This window comes from Heterodontus francisci, chromosome 12 (genome assembly GCF_036365525.1).
Source record: "Heterodontus francisci isolate sHetFra1 chromosome 12, sHetFra1.hap1, whole genome shotgun sequence".
NCBI classification, from domain to species: domain Eukaryota; kingdom Metazoa; phylum Chordata; class Chondrichthyes; order Heterodontiformes; family Heterodontidae; genus Heterodontus; species Heterodontus francisci.
The window spans coordinates 86,229,404-86,244,800 of NC_090382.1; the positions used below are offsets into that span (position 1 = coordinate 86,229,404).

The 15,397-nt window shown below is 49.1% G+C and overlaps 1 long non-coding RNA gene across 1 annotated transcript in view; it reads left to right on the plus strand.

Annotated features, from left to right (window-relative positions):
* Window positions 1-10,875, plus strand: part of LOC137375973 (uncharacterized) — a 44,736-nt gene extending 33,861 nt beyond the window's left edge. The window contains exon 4 of the long non-coding RNA XR_010976109.1: window positions 9,850-10,875. This is a non-coding gene — a long non-coding RNA (uncharacterized lncRNA). The remainder of the gene's footprint in view (window positions 1-9,849) is intronic.
* The last annotated feature ends 4,522 nt before the right edge of the window (window positions 10,876-15,397 follow it).

The following is a 15,397-nucleotide window of genomic DNA, read 5'->3' on the forward strand; positions in this document are numbered from 1 at the left end:
TATAGTTTATTGGTTATAGCTGTGTTACCTATATTAGAACACTGTGTCCTACTTACCACAATCAAATGTTTCAAGTTATCTCAGAATAAAGAAGGCACTTAATAAATCCTGACTTTTATGCTCCTTATATTGATTGCAGGCTTTTGGTGCATGTCAGATTGCCCAAAATACCTGGAGCTAGAAAACATAGCAGGAACATTATAAAGGAATCTTTATGTTCAACATATAGCGTCACTAGAAAAAAAATGACATTATAATTGTGCTATTCTCACAAAATAAATATTAAATTACGAGATGCATTTAATAACATGCAGAAACTGAAGGAATTGCCTGCAGTTAAAGGTGCCACCCAGGTCTGGTTTAGATTTCACAGAAAATAATTTAAGGACAGTCTGTTTTGGGTGTTGGGACAACACAGAACATCTTCCTTCCAGCTATTTGCACTTGTAAGCACCATGGTGTCAAGATAGCATCTTACCAAAAGTCCCATAACATGAAAGCATTGCGGCAACTGTTAGGGTAATTGCAAATGTTTCATGTCTGAAGTAGTTGGCACAATGAGGTAAAAGGCAGGCGATGAACATTGAACTAGACCTTTTACTTACTTTCTTGCAAACAATAAAATAGACTGGACTCACAGCATTTTCATATTACTGTAGGGTGATGAAGCAATGGACTCATCTATTTATACTTTACAGCAACTCTGTTCGACAGCAGCTACATCAAGTTTTTTTACATCAAGTTTCACAATTTTGCAGTTGGGTGTCGTACCTGGCCTAGTGCCTTGGAAAGTAGGAGAATACAGTTATTCAAAAACTGATTTACAGTCTTGTATGGCCTGGACGCCTTGCTGAGCTATTAAGCAATGAGAAAACATGGATATCTCTTTCTTCTTTCTTTGGCCACTTTGTCTCTAGAAGTGGTCAGTGGTTTGTGAAGCAGAGCCCTGGAGTGGCTACAAAGGTCAATTCTAAAGTGATAGACTCTTCCACAGGCACTGCAGATAATATTGGTTGTCGGGGCTGTTACACAGTTAGCTCTCTCCTTGTGCTTCTGTCTTTTCTCCTGCCAACAGCTAAGTCTCTTCGACTCGCCACTCTGTAGCCCCGCCTTTATGGTTGTCCGCCAGCTCTGGCGATCACTGGCAACTGACTCCCACGACTTGTGGTCAATGTCATAGGACTTCATGTCGTGTTTGCAGACGTCTTTAAAGCGGAGACATGGATGGCCAGTGGGTCTGATACTAGTGACGAGCTCGCTATACAATGCATCCTTGGGGATCCTGCCATCTTCCATATGGCTCACATGGCCAAGCCATCTCAAGCGCTGCTGGCTCAGTAGGGTGTATATGCTGGGGATGTTGGCTGCCTCGAGAACTTCTGCGTTGGAGATACAGTCTCCGGAGGCAGCGAAGATGAGACGTCGTTCTTGGCTGACATGCGTTGTCCAGGCCTCGCTGCCGTAGAGCAAGGTACTGAGGACACAGGCTTGATACACTCGGACTTTTGTGTTCCGTGTCAGTGCTCCATTTTCCCACACCCTTTTGGCCAGTCTGGACATAGCAGCGGACGCCTTTCCCCATGCGCTCTACTGCCATAATAAATGCTATGTGATAGCACTGGGGCTACATCATCTCCAGAGTCACTTGATAAAATAAGAAGTGGAGCCATCAAACAGTACAGTGCAGTGCATGTTGTCATGGAAGGAGCAGATGAGACTGAAGAGCTTTGGTGGACAGCCAATTTTTCCCAAAAATCTTGTAGAACACTGCTCTGCTGACGGTGTTGAATGCCTTAGTGATGTCTGCAAAAGTAAGGTTTACTCTGTTCCCTACACTTCTCTTGTAGAAGATTATGTCCACAGTAGATCTAACGGCACGAAAACTGCCCTGTGCTTCTGGGTACACTCAGTCTGCAAGCAAATGGAGTCTTTTAAGTATGACCCTAGCAAAGGCCTTCCCCATGACGCTGAGGAGTGAGATGCCCCTGTAGTTGTTGCAGTCTCCTCTGTCCCCTTTGTTTTTGTATAGTGAGGTGAGGTAGCCGGAGCTGGATGACCAGTGGGGCGCCCAAAACTCTGCTTCAAGGATACCTGCAAGCATGACAGGAAGGCCCTAAACATCAACTATTGTACCTGTGAGTCACTAGCTGATGAAAGAGGGAAATGGCGACACTTCTTATGGGCTGGTATGCACCACTGTCATGACCAGTGGCTACAGCAGCTTGGCAACAGGTGCCAATGTCGAAAGCAACAACCCAAAATGTCACCCGGCAGCTTCATGTGTGGCACTTGTAGCAGAACCTGCCTCTCAAGGATTGGCCTCCACAGCCATCAGCAAAGATGCACCAAAAGAAGACAGCCCCATCTAAATGTATTGTTTACTGCATGTCCATCATCTCTCATAGATGGAGGGATGTCAACAACAACAAGTTGGAATACCTTGATTTATTAACCATTTGCTTTATTAATATTGCTGTAAAAGTTAGGATTGCTGTAAGAGTCAAGGTACAAGTGTAGAGACTTTGGAAACATGTTTATGGGAAGCAAAGTTTTCTGGAATTATTATTCTACAAGGTAACATCACTGTCACTAAGGTTAACAGCCTGATCTCTTTCAAACAAATCTTATATGTGCTTAACTAGCAAAACAAAATACTTTTTCTTTCTCTTTTAATATTTACTTCTTTCAATGCCGCGCAGCATTCTCCAGACAGAATGATAGGCAGGCATGCTACAGCCAGGACTCTGCTAATGTTGCTTTGTATCATGAAAAGAAAAATGTTAAAAGTACAGTCTTACATAAACGTTGATGTCCTGTGGCCTCATTAAAGTTTCCTATAGAATCATAGAATGATGCAGCACAGATAGAGGCCATTCGGCCTATCTTGCTGGTGCCACCTCTTTGGTGCATCTATCCAATTAATCCCATTCCCCTTCTCTTTCCCCTTAGCTCTGTAAATGTTTTCCGGGTGTCAGCTCTGGCTCAGTTGGTAATATTCTTGTTCTGAATCAGGAGGTTATAGGTTTAAGTCCTACTCCAGGACTTGAGCACTAAAATCTAGGCTGACACTTTAGTGCAGTACTGAGCGAGTGTTGCACTGTTGGAGGAGCCATCTTTTGGATGAGACATTGAACTGAGACCTCGTCTGCGTTCCGAGGTGGATGTGCAAGACCCCATGGTGTTGTTTCAAAGAAGAGCAGGGGGTTTATCCCCGGTGTCCTGGCCAATATTTATCCTTCAATCAACACCACAAAAATAGATTATCTGGTGATTATCACATTGCTGTTTGTGGGAACTTGCTGTGTGCAAATTGGCTGCCATGTTTCCTACATTACAACATTGACTATACTTCAAAAGTACTTAATTGGCTGTAAAGTGCTTCTGAGGTTGTGAAAGACACTGTAAATCCAACTGTTACTTTTTTGACTGCATTTGTTGACAACACTATCGGTAGGTGGCGCTGTTTTGGCACATGCGCAAATACAGCATGTGCCACTAAAACGTCACAGCTTGCGACTGTAGCAGCTGCCAGGACTAAAGATGGCGCTGGTCAAAGAATCACACAGAGGCAACCTAACAAGCACGTGGCAGCATACAATGGCCGGAGTGAGAGAGTGGAGCGGGCCGGGGAGAGCAGCACGGGGGGCGGGGAGACCAGCGCGGGGAGAGCGACGACGGCTACGGCGGCGGGGTGGGGGAGAGCTGGGGGAAAGAGGGAGGGAGAGAGGGGGGTGGAAGAGGGAGGGGGGAAAGAGGGGGGGAAAGAGGGAGGGCGGAGGGGGGAAAGAGGGAGTGAGGGAGGGGGAAAGAGGAAGGGAGGGAGGGGGAAAGAGGGAGGGAGGGAGGGGGGAAAGAGGGAGGGTGGGTGAGAGGGAGGGTGGGTATCAGGGAGGGAGGGAGAGGGGGGAAGAGGGAGGGAGGGAGGGGGGAATGTGGGAGGGAGGGAGGGAGGGAGTAAAGAGGGAGGGAGGGAGGGGGGAAAGAGGGAGGGAGGGAGGGAGGGGGGAAAGTGGGAGGGAGGGGGTAAAGAGGGAGGGAGGGAGTAAAGAGGGAGGGAGGGAGGGGGAAAGAGGGAGGGAGGGGGGAGGGGGGAAAGAGAGAGGGAGGGAGGAGGGGATAGAGGGAGGGATGGAGGGGGGAAAGAGGGAGGGAGGGAGGGGGGAAAGAGAAAGGGAGGGGGGAAGAGGGAGGGAGGGAGGGAGGGGGGAAAGAGGGAAGGAGGGGGAAAAGAGGGAGGGAGGGAAGGGGGGAAAGAGGGAGGGAGGGAGGGGGAAGAAGGAGGGAGGGAGGGGCAGAAGAGGGGGACAGAGGGAGGGAGGGGGGAAAGAGGGAGGGGGGAAGAAGCGGGGAGGGAGGGGGGGAAAGAGGGGGGAAAGAGGGAGGGAGGGGGGAAGGAGGGAGGGAGGGAGGGGGGAAGAGGGAGGGGGGGAGAACTGGGGGAGTGGGGGGAGGGGGAGAGGGAGGAAGGGGAGAGGGTGTGGGGAGAGGGGAGAGCGTGGGGGGGGGTGGGCGGCGGTGGGGGAGAGTGGTGCGGGGGAGGGCTGCGGTGGGGGAGAGTGGGGGGGGGAGCAGCAGAGCGGAAGAGGAGTGCCTTTTTCTGTGCATGCGCCATAAACACAACAGCAAAAGACTTACCGGCCAGTCCCTGGACCCGGCGACACCAAGGTCTTCGGCCGCTCACTCCCCGCGGCTCTCTACGGCCTCTCGCTTCTGGCCCTCTCCATTCAGCCATTCCCTCCAGCTGCGGATGCCCAATCCAGTTGCTTTCTCCCCTACCCAGTTGCTTTCTCCCCTACGTCTCAACAGTACTTCAGGCATTGCAACTGTCTGGTCCCTGCCTTTTGCAGGCTCCCTCTCCCCACCCCTCCCTGCTCTCCCCACCCCTCCCCCTCTCCATCGTCACCTCCCCCTCTTCACCCACCCCTCACTCTACCCCCCTACCTCCACCCCCTACCTCCACCCCCTACCTCCACCCCTCCCTCTACCCCCCTACCTCCACCCCTCCACCGCAGTTGAATATCTGAAGTGCAGTTGCAAAGTCGGGGAAATAGCATCCAAAACAAAACCTCAACAATTCTGGGGTTAATTATTGAGAAGTTTTATTAAGTTCATTAAGCATCCGAGGAACTGCTGTGCATGGATACATGAGTGTTGTGTCCAGCATTCCCGTGAGACAGACAGGCCGAGTCTCTGCTATGCACAGCTAAAGAGATTGTTCCTGGAGAGCCTTGTGGTGAATGAACGCTTGGCTCTCTATTCCACTACTGTATTGTCCGTGTGAAGAAGGCAAAGTCACAACAGTCTGAGCTCAGTCTATTCTTGGTGAATGTTCCCCAAGCGCATCCCAATGTGCATTCCCAATTCATCCATAAATGCAATGTTCCTTTCCACATCGTGACGAGCTCCGCAGCATGATCCAGTTGCCTTCGTTGCTTGAATGCTGACCTTAAGTCTCAAGGATTGTTTTCTCGACGGCATGTTTTACATGAAAAGAAATAAAGCAAATCAGAGTCAGAGCTTGCCTCCCTCCATCCACTGAAATTACTGTTGCGCACACCTTTTTAAGTTCTGCAGTGAAGGCACCAATTGATAACGTCGCCAATGAATCACTTAGTACCCACCTCAGATGCAGGAATCAGCACATCCTTGCGTCCTCTCCTGCACTGCCTCCTTTGCTTGAATGCCGCCCTTAAGTCTCAAGGATTGTTTTCTCAAGGGCACGTTTTACATGAAAAGAAATAAGGAAACAACAGGAGTGTCAGAGCTTCCCTCCCTCCAATGAAATTACTGGTGAGCATGCTTTATGTTCTGCAGTATAGGCATGTACTGATAACACCGCCAATGAATCACTTAGTACCCACCTCAGCTGTAGGAGTCAGGATGATGTTACTGCCCCTATCTCGTGATGGTTCAATGCTGCTCTCAGGGAAAACATGAATGATGTGAGGGTGCTGGAAAAAGAAGCACATTTCTTTTGGGCTATGAACATAAAGCAGGCCATTTAGCCCAGCTGTTCCCTGCTAGTGGTTATGCTACTCCTGCACCTTCCCATACGCTCCCATTTAATCCTGCCTACTACTATCAGCATCACCTTCCATTTCTTTCACTCTTACCTACCTTTGCCTTAAAGCAACACTGAGGATGGAGAATGGAGAATGGTGTGGCTGCACTCCCACCTCACCAGTTGTGTACGCAGCAAGAGCATTCACATTTGTGCTACCACTGGACACGGCATGAGGGGACTGTGTGTCCATGTGCACTGCTCGGATGGGTGCAGGAACAGGTGAACAGCAAGGAGAGGGTACCGCAGGTGGGGGAAGTGGAGCTTTGAACAGGCAGGCATATGTTCAGGAAGTTCAGGAAGGCTATTAAGGGACCACACGGGATACATGAGATGAGATAAGAAATACACAATGCACTCCATTGAAACATTACAAAAACGAAAGTGACCGTTTAGATGGAAGGTTGTTCGCTGGACTGCAGCACATGTACTGCCTGCACACAGCAACTTACAACAGGGACTGGAGCACATGCGGTGCCCCAGACAATGGAAATATTTTCAGAGCAACTTACCTTGGAACAATCTCCTCTGTCTAATAAAAATGAAGCAAATCTCCAAAACGACTAAATAATTGAGATAAAATGCGAGAAAATGCCCGACGAAACCTCTCCTCCTTCCACTTTCAAAAACTCGCGCCAAAGCCTTGACGCACGCGTGAATATCCGGTGGCGTTGCATGAAGCGCATGCGCAGAGGCCAACCTGGCGCGTTGCCCGAGGAAGACGACGTAACGCGATGACGTCACCAGCGCATGCGCAAACTGGTCCTAGCAAGCAGGAATGCAGCGCATGCGCAGAGATCAGGAGACCGTCTGCGCATGTGCGCACCGCGGCGCAGCCTGATGACGTCGGCGCTGGCCAGCGTTGTCAGGAATCACTTTGGACTTTTTTTTCCCCTTTCACATATTTATCCAATTCTCTTCTGGATGTTAATACTGAATCTGCTTCCAGCACCATCTCAGGCAGTGCAATCCAGATGACAACAACTCGCTGTGTAAAATAATGTTTTCTCATGTCACCTCTGGTTCTTTTGCCAATCGTTTTAAATCTGTGTCCACTGGAGCAATTTCTCCATTTTTACTGTCAAGACCATTCATGATTTTGAGCACCTCTGTCAAATCTCCTCTTACTCTCCTCTGCTCTAAGGAGCCCATTCTAAAACTACACATGCACTTTGAGCAGAACCCCGACTTCTACACGTTCACTGCCAGTTGAGAAAGCTTTTCTGCACATTGGGTGTCAGCTGTTTCTCAGTCGGGAGCATTGATTCTTCTGTCAGATAGTCATGAGTTCATGCACCACTCTAGGGACTTGAGCAGGTTCAGGCTGACACTGCACCTCAGTACTGAGGAAATGCTGCAGTCAGCCATGCTGCCTTTCAGAAGAGGCTTTAAACCAAAGCTCTGTCTTTCCTGTCAGGTGAATGTAAAAGATCCAATGGCATTATTCAAAGAAGAGCAGGGGAGTTCTCCCTAGTGTCCTGGCCAATATTCATCCTTTAACCAATATCACTAAAACAGATTATCTGGTCATTATTTTATTGCTGTTTGTGGGATCTTACTGAGTGCAGATTAGCTCCCACAATTTGCCACATTGCAACAATGTCTGCACTTCTTTGGCTGTAAAGTGCTTTGAGGACATACGAAATGCACCATATAAATGAAGGTTAGAATTTTATGCCATCCCACCCCCCAGGAGCAGGCTGAGGGTGTATAAAGTTGGGTGGGATGGCAGGGATGCCATGCCCATCGTCTAACCACCCCCCACTGGTATTTTACCAGTGACAGGGGAGGTGGCAGTCAGCCCACCAGCCCTTGGGCCACTTAAGGGCCTCTTTCCACTGCCGCTGGTATTTTACCAGCAACGAATGGGCACTTCACCACTTAGGGAGGTCGCCCATCTAAACCCGGTGGCCTCCTTGTGGGCTGGGGGTATCCTCCTGATCAGGCATCACGAAGGGCTCCCCAGCTGGAAGACAACCCCCTGCCCTCTCCATTGACTGCTACGGAAATAAGGCTGCCTTCCTGGACTCTTGGGCATTATCACTTCTTTCCATGAGAACAGGGCGGCACAGTGGCGCAGTGGTTAGCACCGCAGCCTCACAGCTCCAGGGACCCGGGTTCGATTCCGGGTACTGCCTGTGTGGAGTTTGCAAGTTCTCCCTGTGTCTGCGTGGGTTTTCTCCGGGTGCTCCGGTTTCCTCCCACAAGCCAAAAGACTTGCAGGTTGTTAGGTAAATTGGCCATTATAAATTGTCACTAGTATAGGTAGGTGGTAGGGAAATATAGGGACAGGTGGGGATGTTTGGTAGGAATATGGGATTAGTGTAGGATTAGTATAAATGGGTGGTTGATGTTCGGCACAGACTCGGTGGGCCGAAGGGCCTGTTTCAGTGCTGTATCTCTAATCTAAAAAAAAAACATGTACAGTTCCGTCAGTTACACTGGAGCAACATCAGACGTTTTCAAGATTAGCAGTGGGGTAAAGCAGGGCTGCGTACTGGCGGCAGCTTTTTTTTTCTTTGGCATATGCTTCTCCAGGCTGCTAATGCACGCTTTCAGCAATTCAAATGGGGGTGTCTATCTGCATACCAAAGCTGACAGCAAGCTGTACAACTTGGCAAGACTGCACGCCAAGACCAAAATGTGTAAAGTCCTAGTCCATGAGTAGCTGTTTGTTGATGGTGCTGCGCTGACATCCCATAATGAAGTTCACTTGCAGCAGCTTGAGAATCAACGTCGCCCTCATCCTGATGACTACCTTCATGTGCGTCTGCATCAAGCTGTGTGTAGACCTCCAGCATGCAAACTCCAATGGTCACTACGTGCTGAGGTTCTATCTGTCCCCAGTGTTGCGAAGGATGGGCCTGGTCACATTGCTGCAGAACGCTCCATCCAGTTGGACTGTGCCATACCACCGATCCTTCGTGGAAAAGTTTCTGCGGAAAAACACCTTTGACCACCAATCTGTTAGGCAGTGGTCTGCACGGAATGTCCTCAAGGCCCTCCAGGAAAAGGAAGTGGTGGATCCTGTCGGATGGTTTCCCGAGCAGACTGCCAAAGTCATTTGGCGGAATGCCTCATCACCAGAACTTTCAAACAAGCACCAAGATGTAGCTTGGCTGGTGGTGAGAGGAGCCCTCCCAGTCAGATCCTTCCTGCACGCCTGGAGTCTCACCCCCTCCACCCAATGCCCTCGAGGTGGCTGTGGTGGGGAAGAGACTGCTGCCCACCTCCTTCTGGCAAGTGTCTTTGCAAAGCAGGTGTGGAAAGAGATGCAGTGGTTTTTGTCGAAGTTCATCCCAAGCAGCTCTGTAACACAGGAGTCTGTGCTCTACGGGCTGTTCCCAGGGACGCACACCGAGATAAACATCAACTGCTGCTGGGGCCATCAACTTTGAAAGACGCTCTTTGGTCTGCCCGAAACTTGCTGGTCTTCCAGCGCACAGAGTTGTCCATGACTGAGTGTTGCAGACTGGCACATTCCAAGGTCCAGGACTACGTGTTGAGGGACGCACTAAAGCTTGGGACAGCCGCAGCAAAGGCTCAATGGGGAAAGACCACTGTGTAAGGTCCCCCACCAAGCTGAACTGAGGGGCTGGATCCATGGAAAACCCCTCGAACTGTATCCAGAAAATCTTTGTTTGCTGTAAAATGTATATGGCAGGAAAAATGAAATGGAAGGGTTGTGAAGCAACTCACTCCTGTATTGAAGGAACCTGATCTCCCTTGCACTGTTTGTATTTTTTGACTTGGTGCTGTTTGGAACAGTTTTGTAATTTTTTTTACAGATTTTTATGAATAAAGTATATTTTGGAAATAAAAAAAAGAGAATCAGTTCTCCAAGGCCTGCAAGGAGTTTGGACTGACAATCAGCATCAGGAAGACCAAAGTTATGGGCCATGACACAGAGACTACACCTTCCGTCAACATTAACAACATCACTTCTGGAGGCCATCGACAGCTTCACATACCTTGGATCAACAATCACCAACGACCTGCCCCTTGATGCCAAAATCAGCACCAGGATTGCCAAGGCTGCAGCTGTCATGTCAAAGTTGAGAAGACGCGTGTGGACCAACAGCAAACTAACCAAAAATACAAAGCTCTGCATGTTCCAGATTTGTGTTCTCAGCACTCTCCTTTACAATAGCAAAGCATGGACAACTTATGCAAGCCAAGAAAAGCAACTGAACAGCTTCCACCTCCGCTGCCTCAGATGGATTTTGGGTATCTCCTGCCATGACAGAGTGCTGAATATGGAGTACACCAGCATGCAGGGATCCCCGGTATTTTTGCCCTCTTGAGTCAGCGGCAACTCCATCGACTGGGTCATGTGCGCCAAATGGATAACGACCGCATCCCCAAAGACCTACTCTATGGCGAGCTTGCTATTGGCATGAGACCAACAGGTTGCCCACGTCTGCAATACAAGGATTGCTGCAAGTGTGACCTCAAGTTGACCGGTATCAGAGTCGATGCATAGGGAGTCCTTGCTGTTGAGCACAGTTTCTGGAGAATGGCAATCAGGGAGGGCGTGGAAAAAACAGAGGACAAAAGAAACGACCAGCTGGCGGAAAAGAGAGCTAATGGAAGGATAAAAAATCAGTCGGCCTCAGGCCAACAGATACTCATCTGTGCCAGCTGTGGAAGGGATTGCCACTCATGAGTCGGCCTCTACAGCCACAACAGACGATGTTCAACTCAGAAGTGGCATACACCTCGGGCGCAGTCCATCGTCTTCCGTGACAGACGGTTGCCTATTACTACTATTCTCTTAGTTTGAACTGTGGGAGATCAGAATCTGGTTCCTTTATTGCGATAGCAGCCTCATGAAATGGCTCATGATGTTGATTGCATAGAATAAAACCATTGAACAGTCTTTCTCTACCCAGTCGTGTATATATTTTGGCTGTGACTCTGGACCTGAACCAATCACTTTTATTTATTTTTCTTTATGCTGCTAAAAACCTACTTCTTGACCAAGGTTTTGATCACCTGTCCTAATATTTCCTATGTAAGATTTTATTTGATAACACTCCTGTGAAGTGCCTTGGGACATTTTACTACGTTAAAGGTGCAATATAAATGCAAGTTGTTGTTGTTGTTGTAAAAAACAACTTAACACTCTCCAAACCAAGCTAGTGTGAAATCCACATAGGTTTTAGGTGCAGTTTGGTAACAACCAAGGCTTAGGGACCTCCACATATATGGTTTAACCAGCTAAACACAGCCAGAGGAATATATGCTTCCTGCTGATAGTCCAACCACAGCCCGTCTACCAGTTAATGCATAAGCTTTCAGTGTTATCTGGAGAGTGGAATGAATCTAACCCTCAGTGATGTCTATTTTCTAGGCCCCATTAACTATTTACGCCGCATTTCTAGGCCCCAACAGTTTTCCCATGGAGGAGGGCCCCTCCCCACAAGCCTGCAGGGAGGTCGCCTCATTTCACCTCATTTTACTGGGCGACTTCCCTGCATGGCAGAGGCACCCCTCCCCCCCCCCCACCCCTGCCTCCACTGGTTAATCCCAGCAACGGCAGGAAGAGGCCTTTAAGTGGCCGGTAATGGGCCACTTAAGGGCCTTAGTTGGCCTCTGAGCTCCCGAATAAATACCGAAGCGACGGGAAGACGACAGGCCCCCACCACCTTCCATTGCAATTTGGTGTGGGGTGTGGGGTGTGGGGGGGAGGGGGTCCATAAAATTCAGCCCATACTGTGGGAAACAGGGTATAACAGAGGAGCGAGGTTTACTTTATGTTGCATGCCTATAATCTCACCTGTGGTAAAGGTGCACCCATTTGTGTTGGCACATTTATGATTGAGTGCTATTAACTCGAACTCCTGGAATTACAAACAGCCTGTAATGTAAGGCAATTTCACACCACAGCTAGTTGCAATCAGGTTCTCGTGAGAGCAGCATCAAAATGACTTTATTGCATTGCTGTCCCATTTTTACATTAAAATTATCACTGGTCTCTGCAGAAGCATTGTTGCTGTAGCTGGAACTACTGGAACCCCCTGCATGGGCTCGATGGACCGAATAGCCTCCTTTTGTGCCATAAATGACTCTATGACTCTCTATGACTGTGACACCTCCACTGCTGCTGTTGTTGCTGTAGCTGGAACTTCTTGTACCCCTGCACCACTGCTGCTGACCATCTGTATGGAGCAAGAGCAAACTGGGACCATATCCGAGGCAAGACATGGGATGGTCACACAGTTTAGTGATGCTTCCCTGGAGATTCTCCTCTGGGCTGCAAGGGAAAGGAGGGAGGTCCTCTTTCCATGGGATGGCAAGAAGAGATCCTCCCGCCTAACCAAGCAAGCCTGGACGAAGATCGCAGAGGAGGTCAGTAGCCGTCATCCCCAGAACTGGGTTCAGCATCGCAAGAAGGTCAATGACCTCCTTCGCTCCACCAACGTGAGTCCTCCATCCCTCTCTCCTCTTTGGGGCTCGCATGCGGCTATGTGGGAGAGAGTGCGACATGGGGAGTGACCAGCCAGGCGATGGCAGGTGGGTGAGGCATCTCCACATCCTAGCAGATGCATGGTTGCATGTCAATGACAGGCTGTCTTCTTTCAGAGTTCACCCAATTACATCCCCTGAAAGCAGACATGCGGAGGAGGCATTTGGGAATCCCCATCAGGACACAAGAGGCTGCCACTAGTATAACTATTCTGTTGCTCTTCCTGCGAAGTCTTACTATGTCCCTATTTCCACTTGCAGGACAAACGGGCCATAACACCAGGGAGACCTCAAGGACTGGAGGTGGGATTCCTGATGTGCGTCCTCTGACGTCAGCTGAGGAGGAGGTTCTGGAACTAGCGGGGACCAGGAGCAGCTGTGCAATCGTGCACGGAGAGACTGGAGTATCCACAAAGGGAATGAGGAGACATTGTGTTCATGTGTCCTCAACCATACTCCTGGAGATCCATATCACGCATGGTTGATATGAGGAGATCTAAACAACCTAATGTGTTCTCTCATGCAGGTCGTCGACCACCAGAGGCAAGTGCAGCAGCTGTGGCAGAGGGCCGGCTATCGACCTCTGACGAGAAGTAAGAGCAGTCAGAGGATGCACATCACATTATTCTCCTGCAACTTCCATTAGCATAAATACTTTCAGCTCGGTGGGTATGCACTCGGGATTAGTTGTAGGGTCACAAGCTGGTGAGAGCACCACACACACGCCTGTTACGACCACGTGAGAAAGGTGGCTAGGGGTCTCTTTCAGCCTTCACCTGGTCTTATTGTAACAGGATTTAATTTTTAAACACACTGCGTTTTGAGCTTATCCTTGGTGAATCCTTGTTTACCGCTTTGCAATTACAAGGCACAGAAATTAGCACAAACAGGCCTTCTTAAGTTTAAAGAAGAAAAGTGAAATTTATTAAAACTTAAACTTAAACTCTAATACAGTTAACGCCTACAGATACACGCCATGCCCCACACTAGCATGCATATGCGATACACACATGCATTTCGGGACAGAAAAGAGCAGGAAAAAAATAGAGAGGTTTGAGGCAATATCAGAAGAGTTTCTTGTTTACTGTGCTTCAAGCTCACTGTAGTCCTTTTGGTAAGTACTCTTGCTTTCATTGGGGTCCAGTATTCTTCTTAAACCTTGTTCACTGTCGGAGACTTTTCTCTCTTGGTCTTCATGAGTCTTCAATGGGTCTTCAGCTCTATAAGAAAGAGATGAGAGCAGACAGGAGAAAGGTGTTCTCAGTCCAGGAGAAAACTGCTTTCTGAGTTCAAATTCTCTGTGGCAATTTCAAATTCTGCAACAGCCAGTTAGTTATGTGACTTAACTGGTCTGACCACTTTTCCTGTATATTGGGGGAGTAAGGACTGGGTCCTTTGTTCCAACACTGTCTGCTAGCATGCAAAAAAGGTCTTTCCAGCGAGGGGCCTGGCAATTCCTTGTGATAGGCCCTCTTTTCTTCCCAGCACCAATTTTATGTTTTAATGTTCATGTGGCAAAATATGTGTCTCATTCTTGGCAGGTGGGGGGCCTGCCTGTACGCCTGAGCAGCTGATGGAGGCTGTGACAACCGAGGCTTCTGAAAGTAGGAGGACTATGGGTGACCAAGTCCATGCTGATCTCCAGGCTGATGACAAGACTCTGGTGTTGACAGCACAGGGCATGCTGGAGTTGCAGTGAGAGGTAAGGCAATATCTGGTGGAGCTGCCAGAGGCATTGTGCAGTCATGCACGGATGATGGAGGAGCCCATCCATGCCATGACTGCTTCCATGTCTCAGACATGTGAGCGCATGGCTTCCTCCGTCAAGAGGTAGGTGATCCTCATGGAGAGCCAGATCCTACAGATACACACAGACCTGCACACCATCATCTTGGCCATGAGGTCAACTCAGCAGTGGCAAGGCTAGCGATGGATGAACGAGGCACCTGGAGTCTTCTCCAGGCTCTCTTCCTTCAATGGTCAGCAGGGAGGTTCAAGTGAGCCTTGAAAGGGAGGAGGAGAAGCTGACTTCCACACCTGGGGGCTTCCCTCAGGGCACTCTGAGTGTGGACAGTGGCTCCTCAGCCCCTCCACCAGCGACCTCAACTCCAGTAATGGTGACGACTGAGGAGGCTCCTGACCTCTGAGGAAACCTTTAGTCAGCTGGGCCCCTCCAAGCCTCAGGCACCCAGAGGACTCCCTCCACCTTAACTGCCAGTTCAGGAGTCACACTGCATAGAAGCACACAAGAACATAAAAAGAGCACCTAGACACACTTGGTGCTTCACAGATGTATTATTGTGAACTTTGTATTGTTTTCTGAAATTAGTGTCAAAAATAGAGTTCACATTCATTGGTGTAAAATGCTCATTCTTTCCTGCCTGAATTGTGAGTTGCTGCCTTCACCCTCACTCCCTCAATGGGCTGCCAGTGTAGGCACAGGGCACCTTTGGTAAGCATCTCAAATGTGTCAGAGTGCATGGCAAAGCTGGGCGCTAGACACGGATCGAGATAGAAAGGAGGTGACCGGTGGAATACAGTGAGGTGAGTCTTTATTGAGTTTGCTTTGAGAGGTCATTATGGTGGCAGGAGCCAGGTATGAATCATATTGTCTCTTGCCTCCCTTGTGATTCTCTCAATGGTCATGACCTCCGGCGCAAGGGAATCAAGATCCAGTGCTGCCTACTCAATAGCCTCCTCTACATCCTCCTCATCAGATGAGGACTGGCGATCAATCATACCATCTTGATGCAAGGCCTTCCCCCTCTGATGTGCTGGATTATGCAGAGCACAGCAGACCACCACAATACACGAGACCCTCATTGGAGTATATGCAGGGCTCCACCAGATCGATCGAGGTACTGGAAT